Below are 25,392 nucleotides of genomic sequence, written 5' to 3' on the forward strand. Positions count from 1 at the left end.
TATTGTAGAAACCACCTTTTTTCAAGACAAGATGATGTTGTTAGTGGTACGTATATGCAATTCCACTAAGATACAATAGTCAGTTTATCATTCGTCTATCAGACGAGGTACTAGACAATAAATCTCCTCCCTGACTTGTAACCCTACGATCAGTTGGATCCATATTTCCTGGCAGGTGAGAAAAGGAAGAAAGTTGGATGAAGGATGAAGTTCAGAAAATATTTATTATTGTCCTCTAGGAAGGTATTAAGTACTCATCAACAAAGTGGTGAGCTTCACAGGTAAATTAGGTTAATTAGTAGCCTATGCTGTTGCAGTTGCTGCATTGGATATGGAAACACTGGGAATGGTGGATCTGAAAATGGAAGCTCAGGATGCCAGGGTGAGAGGAGAAAAAGAAACTGAGGTTAACCAGGGTCGGTGTAACTTATCTTGGCTCTTCCCCAGAGAATGTTAACTTGTGACTGAACTGACCGAGCCCCGTGCTGGGCACCTTGCTGAGGGTTTGTACACTTTAGAAGACAAACTCCATGCCAACGGTGGCTCTGAACGAGAGGAACCACCTGAATAACATCCTGGGTTTTTCTACTAAGCTACAAAATGCAGTTTGTTGAACATGCTTATAAGTAACTGTTCATCATAAAGTCTTTATAGTCCTGGAACAAATCCTGGGGCCAATCAATGGTATTAATTAACAAACTGATGTAAGAGCTACTGAACTGAAAGGAGCTAGTCTCTGCCTGAGCTGCTCTCTCTAGGAGCATTGCTCTGTTAAAGCAAAAGTGAAAGTGTCTGGGTTTTATTTGTGATTTGTTTTATTTTAATTGTTGCAAACAGACCTGCAGCTGCAGTTTGTGAGAACTTTTTGAGGAGGGAGGAACTGTTCATAGAACAACTTTCCCTGAGTAATTCACAGCATGTACCCAGTACCACCTGTGTCCTAACAAAGCATCTCTGATATTCCTGCGTGTTCTGGTGGCACCTTTTCTTATGCAAGGAAAAACAGATAAGAGCAGTGAATGTAAAGAACTAAGAAAAGGAAGAGCTGTTCCCTTCTCCAGAAGCCCATCTTGGCCTTCTCTGTAGTTACCCACTGAAAAGCACAAAGTACTCATGGAATACTTGGTACTAGTAAAAAGATTAAGTCCTAGTGGTTGAAGGACTCTTAAACCAGTGACAAAAATAAGGCTGACAGTTGCCAAATATTGTTGGCTTAAACCTGCCTCTCTCCTCCCAATGGAATTGCCTTCCCAGCCCCTGCTTTTTGAAAATATTTACAAAGCTGAAACCTACACAGTCTTTTAAACCTAGCTGTTCCAGTATCAGGCAGAAAGTTTCTAGTTGCATTGCTGTGTTACAAGTGTGAGAATGTTAATGTTCAATTAACTTCTGTCCATCAGAGACAGATGTAAATAGGACCCTAACAGGGCTCCTAAAAGCACCTGTAAGCACTTCATGCTGGTTATGCTAAGCTGTAGATAATTGTTCCAAGTGGAGAACAGTCATACACAGAGTTAACGGGATGTACATACAGTATACAACAGAGTTGTGTTGAGAGTGCTAGGTTAATGGCTGGACTTGATGATCTTAGAGGTCTTTTCAACCTAAATGATTCTATGGGATGCCCAGGTGTTGGAAGACTGTAGACTATTGGCTCAATAGCTGAGGGAGCCTTGTGTGATCCAGTGGGATGCTTCTTATTTGGGCAAGAGCTGCAGAGTGTAACTCTCATGTTTGTCTTTAAACACAAGGAAAGAAATAACTAGGACAGAGAGACTAGGAAGTCTAACTGATGTTACTACAACAGCAATACAGGTGATATTACAAGGGATGCCTGAAGACCAGAGAGTTACCAGCAGTCAAGTTGGAAGTGCTTTGCGTTGGATGTTGTATTCCCTAGTAGAATGGCTGTGTCAGAAGACAAACTGTTCTTCCATAACTGCTGGAAGAAAACTGCACAAAAGTGCATGGAGCAGGCAAATGAATTCTTTTATGGATTCTCTGATGTCTCCTGCTGTTGATGCTTTTACTCTTTAACACACATTCTCTGGACTCTTACAAGAGCTGACTTTACAGGGCTGTCTTGGTTTTGTATTTTTTTCTTGCCTTGAGAACAGAATGACCTCTGGGTTGGTGGTGGGGTTTTTTTTCTTATTTTTGAAAGACTTGTCAAGGGGCTACAAGGGATGTTGGGAGGAGAGGGAGGAATTGGGCAGGTGCTTTGCTTGATCACATAAGCCTTACTTAGGAAAGCAGGCCGTGAACTGTTTATTACATCTTCATACAATTGGCTGATACTGATCTTTGAGAGAACAGAAAAGATAAGCCAGTCTTTGAACTTAAAGATGACAACCAAATATGCAAATTGATTACAGCTGCCAAGAACTATGGAGGGGATATAAGTCCTAAAAGTTGCTGGTTTTCAAGTGGTGTTTAGTTTGCTTTTCTAAGGTGATATAGTTCAGTGATAATGGAGCTCTAGTAGCGAATCGTCTCATTTCCTCAAAAGGAGCTTACTTCAGTTGTAGCTATGTACCCCTTCACCAGCTACTATGTTTAATACCAGAGAGCATAACACTTGTCATTTGAAAGTAGGACATAGCTGAAAGTAAGCTGGAGAATTAATATCTGAAAGCAACCAGATGGTGTCAAGCTTATGAATGCTACTTAGATGTCTTGTGTTGTAATAGCATCTGATGGTCACTTGGTAGTGGAATAGAGTCATCTTGAGGGTTGTGGTGGGGGTCGCTTTAGATACAGCCCTGGGCTCAAACAAAATACCGAAGCAATGAGTCACTGGATCAGCTTTGTGTAATTCTGCTAGAAAGGCAACTTGCTGGCTAGGTAGGCAGACAGGCTACACCCACACTAGGAGAGCAGTGCAACACGTAACTGATGTCATCTCTTTTCTGTAATCAAGAGTCCACCAAACTTAACCTTTCTCAGAGTCAGAGATGCTGAACAGAACTTTTATATGTTTATTCTGTTTTAAGTGTGTTGGTAAGCAATGACTTGAAAAGAAAGAGCAGCAGCTTGTGCAAAACCACAAGCTTTCACACTGTGAAAGATCAGCCTGACCTCTCTGTGGTTCTACACTTTCAATATAGGAAACCCCCTGTGAAAGCTTAGGTGAACGTAGTTTTACAGTATATTTTCAACTAGCCCCAAACTGGAAGTTGAGGGTGTGAAATGCACACCCCAAATAAGGCTTGTAAATTTGGCAGTGTGTTACACTGATGTACAGTTTGGTCTCTAGGCCTCACCTTTCACCATTGAGGAGGTAAGCTTTGTGAATGGATTAGATTATCAGTCTCGGAAATGAAAGGTACAGTCAGACATCTTTTGCACTCAATGAACTGATCTAAAGCAAAATCATCTGAAATTTTGTAGGGATTTAGTCCTTTGTGATGGGGCTCTGCACTGAGTTCTCCAAATAGCTGCCTCCTTCAGGCACAGGAGGCAGCTGCCTAGAGCACTGGTCTGCAAGGAGTAGCTAGAGTCTGAGGAAGCAGTGGCCACCAATGTGGAAGGGTCGGCAACTGCTGTTTGGGCAGAGGGTGGTAGAAGATGGAGACAGCTTCTCTGCAATCTTACTTTACCTCTTCCTGTCCCTTCCTCCTCCCCTTTGCTCTGTAGTGGCAGGGGTGACTGAGCCCTTTCCTTTCCAAAACAGCAACATGTAGCTTCACTAGTGCTCTTGAGAAGTCTTGGCAGTGCTTTAGCTGAAGCGCTCCTCGTGACATCTCCCTGCTCCCACCACACATACTTATCTCCCTTGAATGCCTGCTCTTTCCCTTCCATTGACTAACACCCTGTGAAATACCTTCTGATGGCATTTCATGTCAGGGTGTTTTCCCCTAGGATGATCCAGGCCCAGTAGCTGCTTCTGCAAGGGCTGAACAGACTGCAGCTCCACTGGTTGTGATTTAGTAGCTCTGGGTAGCCAGAGGAGCTGGTTTGGTCTCTGCAGTGCCATAACAAAGATACAACCTCTTCTGCACAGTAGCAGGTGCCAGTGGCACATCTGTTTTGGCACCCTTCGAGCTCTTGGCTGGAGTTGTGCACAAGTGATGAGGCTTTGCATCATCTAGATAATAACTGTTCTTTGGAAATCCAGGAATATGTGGGTTGGAGCATTGTGATTAGGTCTGTACCACTGATTTTGGAAATGCTATTAAGTATGTGTGTTGTACAGTAGCAAACTGCTAGTTGGGCACATGATGTGCCTTGGAGTATAAAGGGCACAAAGATGCGCCATATTGTTCCAGCAATATAAAAAAAATTAAGATGTGTGTGAGTAGAAATCTCCGATAATATCACCTCACAAATCTGCATCCTTGGATATCTTCTCCAAGAATGTCAGAGAAACAATATACTTTGGGAGGCCACCCATAACTGAGCAGATGGTTATGACTATGTAGTTGCAGGGCCAGCCTTCTCAAATGTTTCTCTGTCCATGTAATCTAGAGCCATGACATAAACGTTGGGCATCCTAGTTGTGGTAATTCTTAAACTGTTTACTCTCAAGCTCTTCTGATAGTCTCTGCTTTAGTGATCTCTTAAGGTGCGTATTTGCCCAAATCGGAGACAAGATCTTAGCTTTCTGTCACATTGTATACGTTCTGAGAACTGTAAACACCAGTGAATAGCCCTGCTTTCTGTAAGTGAGAGCAAGACATGTAAAATAGCAGCTGAGGGGATTGTGAGTGTTTCTGTATATATGAGAGATAATTGTTTGTCTTTGGGTTTCTATAACTAAAAACTCCTGTTATACCTTTTTAAAAAAAGACTACTTTCCTTTATTCAGTTCTTGCAGAAGATCCATTTAAAATCATAGGCCAAATAGTTTAAAGTAGTATTTATCAATGTGCAGAGTATAGAGGCAGGACCGTGTCTAGCTAGGCACCTTGTAGCATGTTGCGGATATTTTGTTAGGATTGAAGGGTTGTCCAGTCTTGCATGTCTCAAAGTACTTATGAGTGTTTTTCTGATACAGTCAAACGCTCCTAGAACACAATGTTATTCAATGCACAGCTGTTACTGCTAGAGTGAACGACAGATTTTTCTGCTTTGCCATCAGATTCTAGGGAAGTAGACACTTCTAGGGAGATGTCTAACAAAGCTGTAGCCAGGAGCGTTTTTGTCACTGTAATATGCTGCTTGCTTTTAGTTTTGACAGATGTAGCAACTGAGCAAGTCTTCCTACTACTGCTGGGAAGAGATGCGCTCCCTGGGCCACCCCTGTTTCCCACGGCTGGGCTGCCTGAATCCACATCCTCTCTCGCCACTAACACTTTATGAAAACCCGTCTTTTGGAGGTGACCAAAGCCTGAGTTCTGAGTGTTTGTGGTAATGTATGACAAGACTTGGGGCCTCAGAAATGACTAAGCTTGGAGTCAAAACTATACAGAAACTTTGGTTTGGAAAGATAGGATTCCTTCTCCCATTTGTATTTGCTTACTAGTAAAAAAAAGCTGATGCATTCAATGAGAACTTAAGTTGATTGGTCTTTGATGGGAATGTGGAGATTACCTACTGCTTACCCAAACTGCATCTTGTACTTTCAACTGGGGAAGTGGGCAGAAGAGTGTTTAACGGGACTTGCTGTGTAACCAACTGCATGCTTAACTTTCACAGGAAAAGGGATGTGATGTCCTTGGACAGGAAAGTACAAAGTGCTAATTGATTAGATATGGTATTAAACTTAGTTTACTGGCAGCTGCCAAACATCTTGAGGACACATTATAATGCAGGCAAACAAAATATTTTGTTTGGATCTTTTTAGAGCACTATTAAATGGCATTAAATACTATGGTTGCCCTTTTTGTAGACACAAGTGTCTTGTTCCATTACGCACTCTCACAAACAAGCTCTTTTTTTTTTTTCGCCCCTTGCTGACATGTTTGTGGAAAGTTAACTAGCAATTATTAGGTGTGATTGGTACTGTGCTTTAACTGATAAGTGCTAAACAAAGTAGAAGCTCATAGGTTGAACACAAGGGAGAAATAATTTGTAAAAGCAGTCAAGCTATGTAAACTTTAAATGGCTTAGTTCTGAAGCACTTCCTCTGAGCACTCACAGAAATCTTCTCTAGATGTTAACATGATGATCTCATGCCTGCAGTTTAAAGCCCTTGCATCCTGTCCTACTACCAGATGGGATTTGAAGAGCCTCATTACTTATGTATCTTGCAATGCCTCAGCTTTTGAGGACATCAAAGCTGACCTTGGCACTTCTGACTGTTTATTTAGAGGACCGAACTACGAGTGCTACATGTTGGTCTTTCATAATCCTTCATTCAAGCTGTAAACAGTCATTTGGCAGATGAAGTTGAGGTGGCAGCTGGAGAAGGACAATGAACTCCTTAGAGCAGCTCTGAAGTGGAACACAGAGGTTTCAGGAACTGAAGCAACCCTATTTCTAAGCAGTTGTTCAGGGGAGGCAAAATGTCTGAGGATTAGCTTTGCAGCCTTGCAGCCCCCCAGGCTCTGGAGCCACCCGAGATGAAATACTTGTCCTGGCCTAAACAGGGTAAGTCATAGGGTGTCTCTGATCTGCAGCTTGCTGGTAGTGACCTGATGGTGGTCTTAGCCATGACTTGTGTCACCTCAGCTGTGCCCTATTTCTTACAGCTGCTCTACCCCAAAATCTCTTGTACTGTGGGCTGCAAATGCAAGGAGGATTGGAGCTGAAGTAGTGCCTTTACACCCCCTGGAGATGACCCTTGACACGTGGACTATTTTTGGGTAGAAATTTGTTTATGCCTCTCTCAACACAGAAGAAAAGTAAGGGAAAATGGGAACCAAGACAATAAAACTGAATTTTAATCAAGGCTGTCCTAACTTAGATCCTTCTGTCTTCTGAGGTGTGGAACAGATCTGTCATTGGGGTAAGGTAGGGACACACTGCCAACCATGTCAAGCCAGCAGAGTTGCACTGACTTAGATCAGCTTGAGCATGTCACTTTGCATCTGAATCAAGATGTTCAACTTCAGCTGTGAAAGCAGTATTCAGAAGACACCTGGAAATTAATATAGTGGCTTTATAACATGACTACCATGAAACTTGCAGCTGTAGTGAGGTACTCAAAGGGTGAAATTAATTGTGTGGAGGATAATCTTTGAGGACAAAAGTTTTCCATGAGGAAATGCGAAGATACCCCAGCCAGACCTGCCATACAACCATTGGCTTGAGAATATTAAGGCTTCATCCAGATCGTAGTGCAGCCACATCCTGGTGCCATAAAAGGTGTTTCTGCTCTCTTTGGCCTTATGGACCCTAATTGTGGGCCCAAGACCTGTTTATGGAGTTAAGTTTCCCCAGAGTATACTTACTGGGGAAATGACAATGCTCTAGTACAAATGAACACACTCTTTTCTGCTTTGTTCCTCTAAGGAGTGAAGAAATGGGGGAGGACGTAGTAAAATAAGTGTTATAGTATAGGGACTTAAATGAGTTTTAGTCACAGATGAAATGCTGACCCCAACTCTCTAGCTTGGCACAGCTATTTCCTAGCCTGTCTTGCGGAGGAGACCTTTCCAGGGAAACCTTTTAGCCTCAAAGTTTTTTTTTAAGTTTTTTCTCCCTCTCTCCCAGCAGAGGACTTGGAAAATACAACAGATGCAGCATCACACGGGTACTCGAGGGAGCTCTCATTCCCATCCTCTCAACTGCATGTTGTTGCAATTTCTCTTGTCAGGAAAGATTCCTTCCTCATCTCAAAAAAAAAAAAATCACTCTGTAAAAGAATATAAATTTTGCTGTAGGAGACAGTAGAAGCTCTAATAGCTTCTACTCTACAGACCCTAGGACAAAGGTGCCTCAAATTCCTACAGGGTCACGCTCTGCTTTCAAAAATCTCTTAGAAATATAACTCCAATGCAGTTGCTGCAGGATGTGCAGATATCTGAGCCAGTTTTTAAGACACCGCTGTGCATTTTGCTAACAGATGAGCGGTGTGCAGGAGTTGAAGCAGGCAGCAGTTAAAGTGTGCTTAGCCTGTGCCAAATGCTGTGCTGCCCCAGGCAGCTGGCTGCAGCACTGCTAACTAGCTGTAATTCTGCTAGCTGCAAGGAAAACTTAGCTTGCAGGCTAAGTAGTCAGAAGCATTGCTATGGGTGATTGAGTGAGGGGTGCATGGGAGTGAATTAACTATGGAATTGCCATTGCTGGATACATGGTAGAGCTGGAAAAGTGGTGACACTCCCTGTTGCCATCTCCTCTCACCTCTTGGGTTTCACAAATGTTCTGGGCATTTTTTTTTTTTTTTTTTCCTCCTTCCTTTGGAAATCCTATGTGCGTATTTCTGGTGGGTGGAGGGGAGGAATGTGGCTATTATGCCAATTCCTTCATTATAGCTATTTAAGAGATATGTCCTTCTTTGGACAGTAAATGCATTCGAGTAAGAGGAAAGTGTCACCTTTCAGGAAGTAAGAGTTCATGGTAACTGCCAGAGACAGTAATGGCAAGATAAGTGTGTTTTGGGTGCAGTTCAGTGTTGTTTGCACTGTTCATTTGCTGTAATGGGGAAGAAAAAGACAGTGCCAGCTCTTCTAAAGCTGGGTAGCTGGAACATGCTGAGTCTGCAGATGTACACAGTAGTGAGTTTGCACACATGCAAGGATGCAGTACACAAAATGCAGCAACTCCCTATAGACCCTGTAAATCTATTCTTTAAAAAGAACAACCAAGTTTAAGATGGGCTGCCTCAGCAAGGGAAATGTAGGGAGTTCTGGATGCTCTTCCCTTTCCTGATGTAAAAATAAAATAATCCTCTTTTCAGAAATGATGGTAAGAATCTTCTTGGCTCTAACTTGGATAGCTCTCTGGCTGTGGTGACATCTGACCTTGCTCTGGCAAGGCCACTGAGAAAGGAGCTGAAAGCAAGTTTGCTTTTACAAAAAACTTCTGGTTCAGAACTTAAGCACATGGCAATGTAGAACATGGGGAAACTCAGATGTTAGGAAATGACATCTGGGAAGCCAGAGGTTAAGAGATTATACTTCAAATTCACTTAGTTGAGAAATACATTTGGACTCTACAACTAACTAAAACTTTATTCATAAACTGACGGGGAAAAAATCAAGCAAATAGCAGTCTCCATCTCATTGCACCTAGTCTTTCCAGCAGTCTTGCAAGGAAATTGTAAGTGAAATAAAATAATACATAAAACTGCACAATAATATATGCACAAGGAGGTGTGAGAGGGAAATACCTGCATGCAAAACTAAGTTGTAGAAATAATTTTAAAATTTAAAAATCTAGTGTTCTCCAGATAAATAATTTACCTGTTTTCTCCATCTTCCCCACTCCTCATTAGTTACACTCTTCAGCTAACCAAGCAAAAGCTAAATTACACCAGTCACCAGCACTCTTCATTTATAGAACAAGAGTGAAACTTCAGTAAACTGCAGTAACTGAAACTAAAATACTTGAATCCTTGCAAATGACACTAAGTCTTGTGGTTTCATCCACTGCAGGTGCTCTCTTTCAGGATGCTACTGAGTGCTCTTACTGTTCTGCTGCGTTAATGCCTGCTGTGCTCAGTAGGTGGGCTGGGTGTGTTGAATAATTCTGCTTTCCAGGGGTATATTGCTATACAGATGCTGTAGTCATAGGTTTTGGTGTTAGCTCTTGATGCCTTTGTAGATCTGTACAAATGGCATTTTACTCCTCTTGAAGTCTTGCTTGTGCATTGTTCTGTCCTCTAACAGAGCGAGTCTCTTGCTGAAAGGGTGTAGTCGAGCCACCTTCACTTACACTAAGAGTAAAGGGTCCAGAGGATCTGGTAAAGCACATCATATACAGGCAACGTTTGCTGGAGTCTATGCACAAAGCTTAGCAAGGCAGGAGGCTCATAACATGGATTCAAGGGCTTCCCTTTCACACACACCTGCAAGGAGGTGGATGCTCTGAGGCAGTGGCTGAACTGAAGTAGTATCTGTTGCAAAGGTGCTGTTATGTTGTAACTAGAAAAACTGTGGTGTGCTGTGCATGAGGGAATTTTTTTTCCTGTGGTTGCTTTAAAAGCAAAACAAAAAAGTGGTAACCCACAGATGGGAGATCAAAAAACCCAAACTATAGCTTTAAGATAGTTGGCTCTGGGATATTAGGAAATCTTAACTGAACTTAGAGTGCGGTCACATCCCTTGTAAGAAGTTGCATAATTTTACATGTACAAAGTCAAAGCAAGTCTTCCATGCCTGGAAACTGGCTAGCTTGGAGTCCTTGAGCTAGCTATGTAGTTGTTGTTCTTAAACTGTTGTACTGGGGAGGCAGAGTTGTTCTGAGCAATCTGCGTTCCTAGGGGCTGATAGGCACATGGAGACCTCTGCAGTTTAGGACTTATGCATATTCTAGTCCTTCTACAATAGATTATATTTTCTCCAATTTGTGATTTTTCTTTTTTAACTTTCTTTACCCCTCCTCCCTTAATCAGCAGGCATCTTGAAACAGATAATGACTAAGGGCTATGTGCTTTCTTCTTTCAGTTTTATTGGGCACCTCCTTGAATACACTGTCCTAGTACTAGCAATTTATTTTATTCTGTTACAGATGACTTTAGCAACTAGCATATGGATGGACTGGTAGAAAAGTCTGGTGGTTGGAATCGGAGTTTACAAAATAAAATTACAGAGACAATAGAGGGGGGAAGGGCAGCTAAGAGAACAACCAAATCTGGAATTAGCTACAGCCATAAAATGGAGATTCTTTTCAGTGATGCTGAAGGTGGCTGTAGTTTTATTTGTTTAGTACTCTGTGAGCAGGAAGGAGAAGGAAAATGTAAAGAGAAAAATATCCAAACAAAACCAAAAACGCACCATCAAAACCAACTTCTTCTGTCTCCCCCCAGCAATAAACCAAGTTAAAAACACAAGCCAGTGTGATTTCTGGTATGCCTCCTCTATCCACCATACGTGACAGGGATGCCTTGGGCCAGGGCTGAGCAGCTGAGGGTGCCTACACAGCCCTGTGCTGCACTGATCTGAGCTCCTCTCCCAGGCTGGGAGCAGCAGAGCCCTGTCAGCGTGGTAGAGCGCTGCAATTAGTAACTCCCCCTCAACCCAAGGAATTCATGCCAGTGCAATGCTGCATGGAGGCAGCAGCATTTCCCACAGGCACCTCTGCACCACACCTTGCTGTGTGGTTAAGATGTGCCTGAAAGTGCTGAGGTGCTGTTTTAAAGATATATGGGCAGATGTGAACTGAAATCAATGACTGGAAGTTTCTGAGGCTCAGGCTGCTTTGAAAAACCTGACTGCAGGTACATCTGCAATGTATATGCATCCCCATTTGCCTCTGAAAATTGTCAGTGTTCAATGAGATTTCACTGAGTATATATTCACATCCAGTACATTTGTGTATGTATATTTAATGGCCTATGGCAGAAAAGTATCTTATTGTTCAGAGGCTTTTTTTCCTCTCCTTTCTCTCACCTGTTGAAACAAAGCTTTGTCCATTGACATGTGCCTGCGGTGTCCCGTCACCTGGACTGGACTGCCACCTTCTGTGTATGTTTAGGAATGCTCAGCTTCCATAAGGGGTGGTTGGCTCTATAGGCTCCTCATCCTGAGTGGGAGGGATGGCTGCAACACAGTTCAGAAAAGGAATGTAACTGGGGATGTGAGAGACAGAAACCAGCTCAACTTTTTCAAAGGATTCTTAAATACTAAACATAAAAGCATAGAATGGGTTGGAAGGGACCCTTAAAAATCATCTAGTTCAACCCTCCTGTCATGGGCAGGGACACCTTCCACTAGATCAGGTCGCTTAAAGCCCCGTCCAACCTGACCTTGAATGCTTCCAGGGACAGGGCATCTGCAACTTATCTGGGCAATCTCTTCCAGTGCCTCACCACCCTCATTGTAAAAAAATGTCTTCCTTTTATCTAGTCTAAATCTACCCTCTTTTAGTTTAAAGCCATTATTATTTGTCCTATCACTACTGGCCCTGCTAAAAAGTCTGTCCCCATCTTTCTTATAAGCCCCCTTTTAGTACTGAAAGGCTGCAAGAAGGTTTCTTCAGAGCCTTCTCTTCTCCAGGCTGAACAACCCCAACTCTCTCAGCCTTTCTTCAGAGAAGAGGTGTTCCAGCCCACTGACCATTTTTGTGGACCTCCACTGGACCTGCTCCAAGAAGTCCATGTTTGTCTTTTGCTAGCAGTAAGCTGTAGATGCCATCTACAATGCTAAGGTGGGAAAAAGCCAACAAGCCCCCCAGAGAGTTGACTGCATTGTTGAGTCTGGTTGTTTTTTCTTTTTTAAAATAACATAAAGGGTGTTGTGTTTTTTTTTTTTTTTTCTTTTGAAGAGTCAAATGTTCTTCCAGCCTGCCTTCCCCCTGCCCTGGAATGGCTTCCCTGGCAGACAAAATGTCAAGAAGTGGTGACTTCCACCAAAGGATCAGTCTCTTGAATGTAGTATACGTCAATGAAATCTTATTTTAGGACTTTCATAATTGGAGACAGCATATTGGAGACTTTTTTGTAGGACTCATCTTGGTAAATATTTCAGTGGTCTGGTCTGCATTACAAGAAGAGGGGCTGGAGATGTAAATTTTCTACCACCTTCTCTCCCTTTCTAGAAATAACTAATTTCTCTAGAAGGAAAAATCTGTGCTGATCTCTGCCTTTACATTGCTTACACTTCTATTATCAAGTTAAACTCAAAATAACAGCAAGAGGTTTGATTTCATGAGAACTGAAATTTATAGCCATGTGGTTTCACTGCTCACTCCAGATTCAGTTTTAGTCAACTGGTGAAATACTTTTGTTAATTTAATTTTCAAAAAGGCAAAATTGTCTGGTATGAGCCAGCTCTTGAGGGGCCTGAATTCCAAGTTCACACAGGGGTATGAGAAACTGGGTTTCATGACATTGATTGCTTTGTACTTTTCCACGGTGACTCTCTTCTACCCTCCTCTCTCCCTGCATTACCTCGGTGGGTACAGTTGCTTCTGAAGAAGGGACAAGCTGTCAAGAATAAAAACAGATTTTAAAATGGAAAAGCTGCTTTCAATGTCCTGCTGTATGGACTGGTATGTACAACTGTGCTTGTTTTTTCTTTATTCATCTAATATAAACCTTTCATCAAAACTCAAAGGCAACAAGTTTGTCTGAAACTTACTTGTGCAACAGTATCTTGTTATTTTCTTTTTCGGAGTTCACAAACACTTGTCACGGAAACCATGGTGACTCACGACTTGGGCAAATTCTCCTATGCAGTTGCTTGCCCTCTTTCTTGTCTTTTCACTTATGCACTTGATTTCTTCACTAGCTGCAAACTGAGACCTCGAGTTTTGTCCAGCACTGACTTTGTGATTGTGTATGCGCTGCTCAGTACGGTGGGACTCCTCACCTTCCTCGCACGGGGCAGGGGGGTTTAGCTGCTGTTACACACTGTCAGTTTGTAAACAGTGACCATTCAGAACCTGAAAAGTTACGCAGGGTTTCGTTTTTGGTGTGACTAGTATGCTGAATGTCTTGCCTGAGCCTTTTGTCTTACTTGGCTGATGTTTCGAGGCAGTAAGTGTGATTATTTTCAGCCTAGTGTTCATTCTCTGAACTTCACTAAACTGAAACTCCCTGTTCCTTCACTTCTGTCAGTCAGTGTGCCAGTTTAATGACTAGAGAAGATCAAAAAGATAAAGAGCAGAAATAAAAGCAAAAGTGTACTCAGTGAGTAAATTAGTTGGAGATGCCTTTTGGGGTGTCAGGTGAAAGCCGAAAGCTGCCTTTTGTTTTACCGGTAGCCTTAGCCTCACTTCTCATTTTGCAGTCTAAGTACACCCCAGCTGGCAGTCAGCGAAGGGGAGTGGAGTTACAGAGCTGAAATGTTTTAACTGGGAAACCCCTCAGTCTATATTTTTTCCTCTCTAGCAAGCTGCCACTTGGGGGGGGGGGGGGGGGAACAAAAAGCCAAAAAAACCAAACCAACCCGCAAACAAACCAAACCCAGATTGTTTCTTTTTCATTTTTCCCATGATCACATAATCTGAAGCAATTGTGAAAGACCCTAGCTAAAAAGGCATAGCTAAGATGCTGCCGTTTTAGCACTTTCTAGTACAAGTCGGAAAACTCGATCTCTTACCTATGCGGAATCTCTGGGTATCCTGCCTGAACGAGCTGAGATTCAAACGTGCTGCTGTGAGGAGCCTCTGCCTCGGATGAGGAAGTGCTGAGCAGGGCAGGATGTGGAGCAATGACTCAGATATCGAGGGCTGTGTTTCTTGACTAGCTGAGGAATAAAAGGAATTATTGACGGTGCTCGCTGTAGTGTACTCAGCTGACGTAAGGACTTGCTAGCTACCGCTTTACCAATAGTAAAAGTTCAGGAACATTCAATATTTCACTCTTCATCTTTTCCCAAACTTTAGCTGCTTATGATAATGCAACATTCTGGTATTGCGATCCCTTCTAGGTGGACTACCTACCTTTTGTCTGATAAAATATGTGTCCCTGTCAAGAAGCATTTCCTTGCATGAATGTGCCACTTGAAGATGTTCGGAATAAGGATTTTGGTAATGCTTCTGAAACAACTTTTGCCTCTTAGCTCAAGCAGGCACTTGAGACTTTTAGTTCTTTCCATTAGGAAAAGAAAATGATTAAAAAAACAAAACAAACCAAACCCAAAAAACAAACAAACAAACCCCAAACACATCTCTTCTTACAATTAGTTTTAACTGACCTTCATGTTATTTAGTGTCCTATACACCTGAACACAGAGGCTACCATTTGCAGTTTCTAAGCATACCTTTCCAAACTCTACATTGCCAAAAAAGCGCTCTCTCTCATGTGCTGCAATCAAGCACTGCTGTTTCACTGGCTCTGGCTCTCTGCTTTTGAGGCATGGGTACTGAGCAACAATTACCCCTGATGTTTTCAGCCAGCTGTGGTAGAAGCCTGTCTTTCTCCTTGAAAGAGCTCGTTTGCACCTTGCTGAGTTGTCAGCTTGGGTTTAGGTGCCTGGCATGCTGTGCTATGTCATTTCATAAAGGCATTTAAGTTTTCTTTCTATGGGCATTTGCTAGCATGGCCATCGCTTCACTGGGGTTTTGTCACACATAGTTGTGTAATTGCACAATTCAGCACTCGCGCATCAGAAATGGAGAAATATATTAGGTGGAATCTGTTTAGCTCTTGTCTTTAAACTACTAGTTTCTAGGTAGTCTCTCTTGCATTGAACTGAATCCTTCTGACATCTCCCTTTGTGTATTTTAAGTGCATGTGTGTGTGTATATACACCTATAATGTACTGTTAGTGTTGAACTTTTCATTATATAAATGTGCCATAAAAGGCATACCAATTGATTTAAAATCATTAGTATTCCAAACACTGTTCTCATTCAACTCGGCTCCTCCTCTGCTTGGGTTAAGCAGAGAGCTAGCTATTTAATCATGCTGGGTGAATTTAAATATTGGTATGTAACACTCGTATACAAAAAAAATGCTTGAACTTTTTAAAGTAAATCTGAATTTTTTTAGTATTAAGCCAGAAATCAAATAATTGAAGAAACTCCAGGAAATCATGTTTCATTATGCTAGAAAACAAACAAAACCCACGTACTCTACTTAATGGTTTGAGAAGTAACACTTGATAAATTAGTCAGCTTGATGGTAGTATTTCAGCAATACAGTTTCTTACTCAAATGATGCTGCAATGGAATTGCTTGTTCTCTCCTGTGACAGTGATGATCCTGAGTATTTCCTAAGGCACTTCACTTTTGGAAAGCTTTGAATGCCTGATGCAACTTACGTTAGATGAATGGTACGACAGTGCAGAGGAAAATACTTCTGTGTTTGTAGAAGCTATTCTGTCTGGCATGGAAGCACAGAAATAGAAGGCTTCTGAGACTAAAATTCCTGATGAAGTACCAAAAATATCTATGGCCGCGCTGATGTAATGAGAAAGATGTTTTTTTTTTTTTCCCCATGTTTTTCTGAAAGCCTGTTTCTTGATAGGATGCTACTCCAAGAGCTCCTCTTACATCAAAGCAGAAGTATTGTCCAAGTTGACACAGCCATTGGAGTCTGATTCACAGATGCTATATCCAAATCCAAGCAAAAGAAAATCACTCCATAATCAAGTTCAAGAACTTGAAGCTGTATGCTTAATGCTTCATATGCTAATTCCTTCTTTACGTGCTTGGAACAGGTCTCTAAGGTATTACATAGCCCAGCCTAAATTTAAATCATCAGCTGAGGTAATTCCTCAGTGTGCCCAGTGATTTGAATAGCCTTTTTCAGTACATACCCTTTAAAGTCCTATGTCACTAAACACTCTGTGTTTTTCTTGTGTTTGGTCTTTGAAGTGCACTGGCATGGTGATTAAGTACCACCTAGCAAAAAAATAATGGGAACGGAAAGGCTGCTGTACTCCAGCTTTGTGCCTAGGTATCCTCTGTGTCTTACTTTCTATCCTTTTCTCACCTTATTGCTGTCCATCCATCTTACAGGAGGAGGCAGCAGATCTGGATTACTAATGCATTATTCCAAAACTGCTCAGTGTACAAAAATACAGGAGTCACAGACATGTTTTCTAATGGTCTGAAGTGAAGGTTGTGTGTCTGGATGGCATGGCCATACAGCTATTACTTAATTTGATTTTCAGTGATAAAGACAAAGGAATCATGCTGATCTGTGATGACTGCTCACCAGGATATACCATACCAATATGTACAGGGTGTATGGTTGTTTTTTGGTTTTGGGTTGTTTTTGGCTTTTTTCCAAGCTCGCTAATTGTTCATGTGACAGAAGTGAGGTACTGTGACTGCTTAGTATTCCACTGCACTACACTGAGTGTAGTTAAATATGAAATAAAACGAAGACCTGGCAGCAGTGCAATACTGGTTTATAATTTTTTACCTTGCCAAATAAGACTGAATGATTTTTGCTGAGGTCCTTTCCTGGTACAACTAGAGTAGCAAAAATTGAAGAAGCATGTTCATTTGCAAATGAAGAGGCAACAGTCAACAGTTTTGCCATCCAAGATGAGAAATGTTCTTTTAAGTTCTGGCCACAGAAAATACTTGGCAAGAAGTATGCTGAGGCCTAATGACCTGAATGCGCAAGCAGAAACAGGAACAAAAATTCACCTTGACTGTGAGAAAGTAATGAGAGCCTCCACCTGAATGCTCACAAGTCTTGGGCCAGATGGGATCCACCTGAGGACACTGAGGGAGCTGGCAGAGGAGCTTCCCAAGCCACTCTGCATCATTTATCAGCAGTCCTGGTCAACCAGGTAGGTCCCAGATGACTGGAAGTTAGCAAATGTGATGCCCCTCTACAAGAAGGGTCAGAAGGAGGATTTGGGGAACTACAGGCCTGTCAGCCTGACCTTGGTGCCAGGAAAGGTCATGGAGCACATCATCTTGAGTGCCATTGTGCGGCACGTGTGGGACAACCAGTGGATCAGGCTCAGCCAGCATGGGTTTATGAAATGGAGGTCCTGCTTCACTAACCTGATCTCCTTCTATGACAAGGTGACCTGCTTAGTGGATGAGGAGAAGGCTGTGGATGTTGTCTACTTGGACTTTAGTAAGACCTTTGACACTGTCTCCCACAGCTTTCTCCTGGAGAAGCTGGGCTGCTCACGGCTTGGATAAGTGCACTCTGCACTGGGTTAAAAACTGGCTGGACAGCCAAGCCCAGAGAGTGGTGGTGAATGGAGTCAAATCCAGTTGGCAGCTGGTCATGAGGGGTGTTCCCCAGGGCTCAGTATTGGGACTGGTCCTGTTCAATATCTTCACTGATGATCTGCATGAGGGGGTTGAGTGCACCCTCAGTAAATTTGCAGATGACACCAAGCTGGGTGGAAGAGTTGATCTGCTGGAGGGTAGGAAGGCCCTACAGAGGGATCTGGACAGGCTGGATCATTGGGCCAGGGCCAACTGTATGAGATTTGACAAGGCCAAGTGCCAGGTCCTGCCCTTGGGTCACAACAACCCCATGCAATGTGACAGGCTTGGGGAGGAGTGGCTGGAGAGCTGCCCAGCAGAAAAGGACCTGGGGGTGTTGGTTGACAGCTGCCTGAACATGAGTCAGCAGTGTGCTCAGGTGGGCAAGAAGGCCAATGGCATCCTGGCTTGTATCAGGAACAGTGTGGCCAGCAGGACCAGGGAGGTGATAGTGCCCCTGTACTCGGCACTGGTGAGGCCGTACCTCGAGTACTGTGTTCAGTTTTGGGCCCCTCACTACAAGAAGGACATCGAGGTGCTGGAGCGTGTCCAAAGAAGGGCAATGAAGCTGGTGAAGGGTCTAGAGCACAAGTCTTATGAGGAGTGGCTGAGGGAGCTGGGGTTGTTTAGCCTGGAGAAGAGGAGGCTGAGGGGAGACCTTATTGCTCTCTACAGCTACCTGAAAGGAGGTTGTAGCGAGGTGGGGGTTGGTCTCTTTTCCCTAGTAACAAGTGATAGGATGAGAGGAAACGGCCTCAAGCTGCGCCAGGGCAGGTTTAGGTTGGATATTAGGAAAAACTTCTTCACTGAAAGGGTAGTCAGGCGCTGGAACAGGCTGCCCAGGGAAGTGGTTGAGTGCCCATCCCTGGAGGTATTTAAAAGATGGGTAGATGTGGTGCTCGAGGACATGGTTTAGTGGTGGACTTGGCAGTGATAGGTTAATGGTTGGCCTCAATGATCTTAAAGGTCTTTTCCAACCTTATCAATTCTATGATTCTGTGATTCTATGAAACAGATCTTGTGTTACTTTTCTCAGTCTGATCCCTTAAGTGACAATGCTTCCAGGCTGATTGATTAGCTGCTTGTTCCTCTCTTGAAGTATTTGTCCCTTTTTTCAGAATACCCTGAAGTGGGTGGCTGCTCGAGTGCTCAGGATCTCAGACACTCAGTAGGGAGGATTTGTGCTTTTTCTGCAGATGTGTCTGTAATTGTATTTGCCATGAGGCTTCTGGACTTTCCTAGGGAACAGCAGCAAGCACTGGGAAGCACTGAAAGAATAAGTTGCTCCATGCTTCTTTGCTTTCCTCCCAGCATAAGCGAGCCATAGAATGCAACAGTTCAGTTGGAAGGGGCCTACAATGACCACCTAGTCCAACTGCCTGACCGCTTGAGGGCTGACCAAAAGTCAAAGCCTGTTGTTAAGGGCATTGTCCTAATGCCTCTTAAACACTGACAGGCTTGAGGCATTGACTACTTCTCTAGGAAGCCTGTGCCAGTGTTTGAGCACCCTCTCAGTAAAGAAATGTTTCCTAATATTAAGTCTGAAACTCCTCTACACTCATAGAATATCTCAAGTTGGAAGGGACCCGTAAGGATCATTGAGTCCAACTCCCTGCTCCTCACAGGGCTACCTAAAACTGAACCATATGACTAGGTGTTGCTCAGATGCTCCTTGAAATCTGACAGGCTTGGTGCTGTGACCACTTGCCTGGGGAGCCTGTTCCCTGATGCAGCTTTAAACTGTTCCCACGCGTCCTATTACTGGACACCAGGGCAAAGAGCTCAGCGCCTCCCTCTCCGCTTTCCCTCCTCAAGAAGCTGTAGAGAGCAACGAGGTCATCCCTCAGCCTCCTTTTCTCCAAACTAGACAAAATGACATGGGTTGGCCTGCCTGGTTAGCTGAGCAGGGGAGGGGCTGAGTAAGCTGGGCAAGGATGCCCGCTGTTGCGGCAGCAAGGGGTTGGTGCTTGGCAGATCTTTGTGGTGAGCAAACTGTCATCATGGGCTTGACTCACCCCACCACCTGTGTATTGACCTTCCCAGCTTTCCTTGGAACTGCCTTTCCCCATCTCTGCAGCCCTCTGAGCAATTCAGTGAAAAAGCATTTTGTTGCATTTCATCTCTCTGCGCTGGACTCTGGCACATCTCAAAGGGTGCAAGTCTCTGATGTTTATTTCGGCCACTCCTGTTCTTCATTGTGAAAATTTTTCACAATGAGAACAATGAGGCATTGGAATAGTCCCCAGGGAAGTGGTGGATTCCCCAACATTGGACACTTTTAAGATTTGGCTGGACAGGGTGCTGGGCCATCTTATCTAGACTGTGCTTTTGCCAAGACGGGTGATGATCCTTGAGGTCCCTTCTAACCTGGTATTCTGTGATTCTTCCCTCCTATTGCAGTCACTGTTATACTGTCCTACCCTGTGCTGGCTAAAACAGGGCTCACAAGCCTACTTGGGGTGGAAAGCTGAACTGGTGGTGGGCAGTCTGGTCTTGTGCATGGGCCTGGCTTAGTAATGGTAGGGAGAGGGCTCTGCTCTGTCTAGAAATGCATGGGTAGCACACCCACCTTCTGACAGGTATTTCACATTCCAACTAGCTTGTTTGCAGCTATAATAAAATATCTGGGGATGTAACTGGATTTTTCTCTGGCCCTGCTAACTGTGTAGGCTAAGCACTGAATGCCCACCCTGTGCTGTCCGTCAGGGAAGAGAGCTACATACTTTGGAGGTTCAGCATAGTCACGGTAATGCTGTGTGCAGTCCTTCAGAGATGCAACTGGTCAGACTGTTGCCAATTATAGGAGTGGTTCTTTCATTTAAGCATGGCAGGGAAACAATGAAATACAATAGCAAAACCCCCCTAAAACCCGGCTTATGCAACACTAAGTATGCTGTGTGGTACCTTGTGTGAGTTTTGCCAAACCTAATGCATACACTTCTAAACAAGCAGTGAAATGGTTGCACCCAAGAATGCAACCCTCCATGAGTGATGCCCTTCCTATAGGCTCATTTTTGGGTCTATAAAGTGCATGAGTTCAGTTTGTCACTCTCTACCACAGAAGAGAAGTTGCCTGGGGCGTTCCTATGGTTCAGGTTTTAGTCTGCTTTCCAGGAAGACTGTCAGCTCTGCTTTCTTCTAAATCTGTTTTCTGCCCTGCCTGATGATCTAAGTCTGCATGCCAACCTTAAGACCTATCTGCCATCTGTCTTACGCCACTGCCGACAGACACAGCAGCTTGAGTGTCCCTGAGCCTTGCTTCTCTTGTGCAAGGCAGGGCTAAATGAATCAGAATGCTTTTCTTAAGGCAGGCAAATGTTTTTTCCTTTGATCCCTGTGACAGCTTGGTTCGTACCTTCTCTAAAGGAGAGATGCCTTCCAGGGTGGACTGAACTCTTAGTGTGTGTTGAAACAAAATGTCCTGGTTTAGCTCCTTACCCAGTGCAGCTCCTGCTCTCGCAGCAGCTGTGGCCACAGTGGGAGCACTCCCTTCCTCTGCAGGGTGCTCCAGTCCCAGGGGCAAAGGAACTCCTATTTCCAATCTTGATCAAATTTGAGCTTTGCTGAATATAGAACTGCATCTCCAGCCACTCTTGCTGTGGGTTGTTGGTTTTGTGTTTTTTTTTTTTTGTTTGTTTGTTTTTTCCAGAGGGCTTTTTGTTTCTGGAAGGTTATACTCTGTGAATACTAGTAGCAATTAAAGTGCCCATTTTGTAGATGCTGTCTGCAGTCCTTTACCCCAACCTATCAGAAATTGGCCTAATAGTGGGGAAAATTGTTTAGTTTGGCAACAGCTGCTATGCTGTGAGTGTCCAAAGGCTCTTGTAGCTCAATACCTTGCTGTGGCTGTGACTGTGACAGCAGGATGAGCAGAGACTTCATGACTAGGGAAGCATATAGCAGTAAGTCTCCAGATCTCTCCCTGGCCTTCACCTAGAAACAAAGTATTGATTTTTTTTTTATCTAAGCTTCATGAGAAGTAGCACAATTTTTCCTAGTGTGAAAGTTCAGGTCCATTCTGATAGCTGCTGATGTAATCAAGTTGCTGGTGTTCTGCCAACCTGCAGGGAGCAGCATCTCAAGAGGGCAAAACAAGTACGTGCTGTCTTGGCAGTAAAAAGTGATACTAGCTTTGATGTGTTGGGGGGATGGGGGGAGGTAGGATACCAGTCTTTCCTCCCTGGAAAGTAAATAATCTGAACAAAAGCAGAGACTTTGGGACTGTGTTTGCATTCAGTCTGTGGCAGTCCTGCCACTCAAACAAGAACAGGCCTTTGTCACAGGATCCACGTGCTTTCTCGCTCGTCTCCTTGCAAAATCTGCACTGCGTGTGGTGTGCTGCTCCACTGCACTTTATCTCCGTTCAAATACGCTTTGATATGCTGCTCCGTTGGGCTCACCTCTGTGCAATTGCACTGACTGTTTGCATGGAGTTTCCAGCTGGCGGAGATATGGTACACAATTATTCGTCTCCAGGCCGAGTGCTCTATCCCATCCCAACGTCTGGGTGTGCAATAATTAAGATTATGAGTGCTTTGTAAAGCATGTAGTGAGCAATGTATAAGAGTGCTGGGCTGTAAAGCCAGACCTTTGCAGGATGGGGTTAGGGTCCGTTTCCAGCCTCAAAGCAAACTTCCCACCTGGCTTCTGCCTAGGTGCAGAAATTCAGTGGTTTCTTCCTAGCTGTCTGGAGCAGCATTGCCTAGAGACTAAACCAAAACAACACTCCTTTCCTCTTCTGCCCTCCAACCCTGCCCCAAAGGCTTCTGAAAAGTGTGCAGGCGGGGGCATGTCTCTGTGCCTGTGATCCCGTATTGGTTACAGGGTGCTGAAGCCTGAGCACCTGTGACCTGGGGACATTAAAACCAGTTTTAATGCAAAACCTGGTTCTTACCAGCAGAGGTAATTGACTACCTACCACTGTTTCCCAAGACTTGGAGGCCTACTGATCCAGTAAATGCAGCCACAGAAATTGGCAGATGACAAATTTTTTTTTGCCAGGTTTTCTGTTTCTGAGGAACTGCTTGTTTGATTTTGTTTGTTTGTTTAGAAACAAGTTTCCATCCAGATATGTTCTGATCCAATAGGAATTGCTCAAAAGTGAAGCTAAGACATGTTGTATGAAGCCTGTCAGTATTGCCAAAAACGCTAACGAAAGGCACTGGCTCATTGTGTGCATGCCTGGTGGGTTTTGTGGTTGATAATTCCAGTGAGCCAGAGCATATGCTTGTTAATAGGAGCTCTTCTTAAGGGCTACTTTTTAAAAAAAAGAAAAAAATAAAAATTTCCCACACAGAGCTTCATCTCCAGAGGACTGGTGAAGTGTCACTGGGCTGGAGCAGATTAAAGGATTTTTTTTTTCCTCTCTTTTTCCTACTCAGCTGGATCAAACTGTATCATGAGAAATACCTTGACGGCAGCTGTCTGCCTCATGGTAGTCATGAAAAATTCAACTTTAAAGAAATAAACAAAATAATCTGAATTTAAACAAAATAGATGTGGAGGTTTGTATTTTTTTTAATTTATTTATTCTTTTACTTTTTTCTGCTCGAAGGCACTTATTCCTCAGAGCTGAGCTGTGCCCTGGCATGCCAGGACTCCCAATGGGGTGCGCACCTGCTGTGCAGAGACCTGGATCCCTGGCCAGGGTGAGCTGCTCTGCCCTGGAGCCTCACCTGTCTCCACAGCCAGTTCCTCTGCTTCTCCAGTCCTTCAGTTTCTGAGCATGCTTCTCACGTGAGCTGGTGCCAGGAGTCCAGGAAACCTTCCTGGGGTGCTGGCTCTCTGCCTCACCCTGTGTAGAAACAGTCAATGCATTTCCCTGGCAAGGACAATTGTTATCTGGCTAGCCCTGTTGCGTGGTTCAGTAGATCAGGAACCAACACAGGGCTGGATTTTTCTCATGATTCTGATAAGAGAACTCAACGGTGTATCTCAAATAAGAGGGCAATGCTCTGTGCTGCAGATAGTGCCAGACAGATATGGAAATATGAGCACACGTATGGAAAACCAAAGAAAGGGCTTTAAAAGACCAGGTTTACGATAGGACTTCTGGTACTTCACTAACACAGAGTTTAATGCCACTGGTGGTTTATCAAACTGATCTGAGCTGGCTAATAAGATTTCCAACAAGGTGATAAAGATACTTTGTGCTTGCCTTCTGTTATAAAAGCAGATGGAGTGCTTTTACAGTAGTTCAGATATTTTTATGCCTTTATCCCTTGACCTTGATCTTTTTAGTTACTGTGGCTGTAGTAGCAATATATTTTAGAAGTCAGGTAAAATAATAATCATAAGTCTGACTGTTAAAGAGGTGAATCTAGAAGAACAGAATTGCCTCTAGTGCAGCACGATGCTGTAGAATAGAAGGTTTTGCAAGCAAACCTGATTTTGTTTCAAAGCTACACACAGCCTCGTAAGAGGGATGATGTGACAGCATAGATCTCCTGGTGGAAGAAATTAAGGGTATGTTAGCACTCACCCTCTGTCCACATTATGGCTGCATTAGAGTTGCTTCTTACTGACGCATTCTTAAAAGCTTTCTAGTCTCAGTTGAAAGACATTTTGTCATCTTTTTCCTCTTTCCAATTTTTTTAAGGGCAGACTTTTTTTTGTGCAACAGATAGGAAGTGTAGCCTCGCAGTTTATATGCAATCCTATTCAAAACCAGCAAATGGCTTCTGTTGACTTATGACATCTACTGGGGTGAATGCTGCAAAGAAGTAGACTTTCCAGTCCAGCAAGTGAAAGGAGAGAAGGTCTCTGCATGCTGGAGACATGAGTTCAAGCACCAAGCCAACTACAGCCCTGTGTGACCCTGAGCACATGACTTCTGTGCCCAAGTTTTCCAACTATAAAATGACCCCTAAGCAGCACTTCTTGAAATCACAGGAAAACAAATGAGTGTTTTATTACTAAACTGTTGGGACCTATTTTGGGCAAGTTGGAAGATCAGCCTAAGTCTCTGTTGATATAAGAGCATCTATCTCTACACAGCTATTTTCTGTGCCAGACTAAAATGGGAGACAGGCTCTTTACGAATAAAGTACTTGAGTTTGCGATTAATGGTAAGGTCATGAGCAGTTCCTAGGGACTTGCATTTTGCAGCATGGGGCATTGGTTTGGATACACCACTTATGCTTATCAGCAGTGCTGATAACCCGTGAAGCGTTGGAAGCATTTTTCTTGTGTTGGAAGGTAATTGTACAAATTGACATGTTGTCACGTAAGTGTGTCTTGAAAGATGAATGAGACAGAGGCTGCTGCTCTGTGACCTGTAATTCCCTGGGCTGCCAGATGCAGAGGAGATCACCTCAAGAAACACGTGGGGTGCCTTTGGTAATCCTCAGATGGGAAGCAGTTTACAATGATTTCATCCCGTATCATCCAGTGAATGTGGTGAAGGTCCCAATGCCACATCACACATTGAGAGGAAGAGTCCCAAGAGCCTAACTAACTTCTATGGTGTGTGTGCAGCCTGCGGAGCTGGGCTGTACTCAATTATTCTTTAGAGCAGGTTCTTTTGCCCTGCGAAAGAGAGAGGTTAGAGATATTACCCTCATGGGGTAATGTGAACTCTTGCACATATTTGCTACAAATATGAAAAGGATTCACTTTGCAATTTGGAGAAGAAACTAATAAAGTTTCTTTGACATAGCACAAGCGGCTATTGAGGAAAATGTTTGGAGTCCGGGTTGCTGAGGTGGAAAAAGGGAATGC

The 25,392-nt window shown here is 43.5% G+C and overlaps 1 protein-coding gene across 3 annotated transcripts in view; it reads right to left on the reverse strand.

The window, feature by feature from the left end:
• LOC148055743 (ICOS ligand-like) overlaps positions 1 to 14,508 on the reverse strand; it is a 40,073-nt gene extending 25,565 nt beyond the window's left edge. Inside the window, exons 1-2 of one of the 3 annotated variants that reach the window (XM_087756681.1) lie at positions 14,088 to 14,508; positions 11,436 to 11,585 (exon numbers count right to left, since the gene is read on the reverse strand). The gene's annotated coding sequence lies outside the window, so the exon portion shown is untranslated. The remainder of the gene's footprint in view (positions 1 to 11,435; positions 11,586 to 14,087) is intronic. The other 2 variants (XM_087756680.1, XM_087756682.1) reach the window with 2 other exon arrangements.
• Positions 14,509 to 25,392: the final 10,884 nt, after the last annotated feature.

Source organism: Nipponia nippon, unplaced genomic scaffold (assembly GCF_047370975.1).
Source record: "Nipponia nippon isolate SJK-2023a ecotype South Korea unplaced genomic scaffold, ASM4737097v1 scaffold_2, whole genome shotgun sequence".
Lineage (NCBI taxonomy): Eukaryota > Metazoa > Chordata > Aves > Pelecaniformes > Threskiornithidae > Nipponia > Nipponia nippon.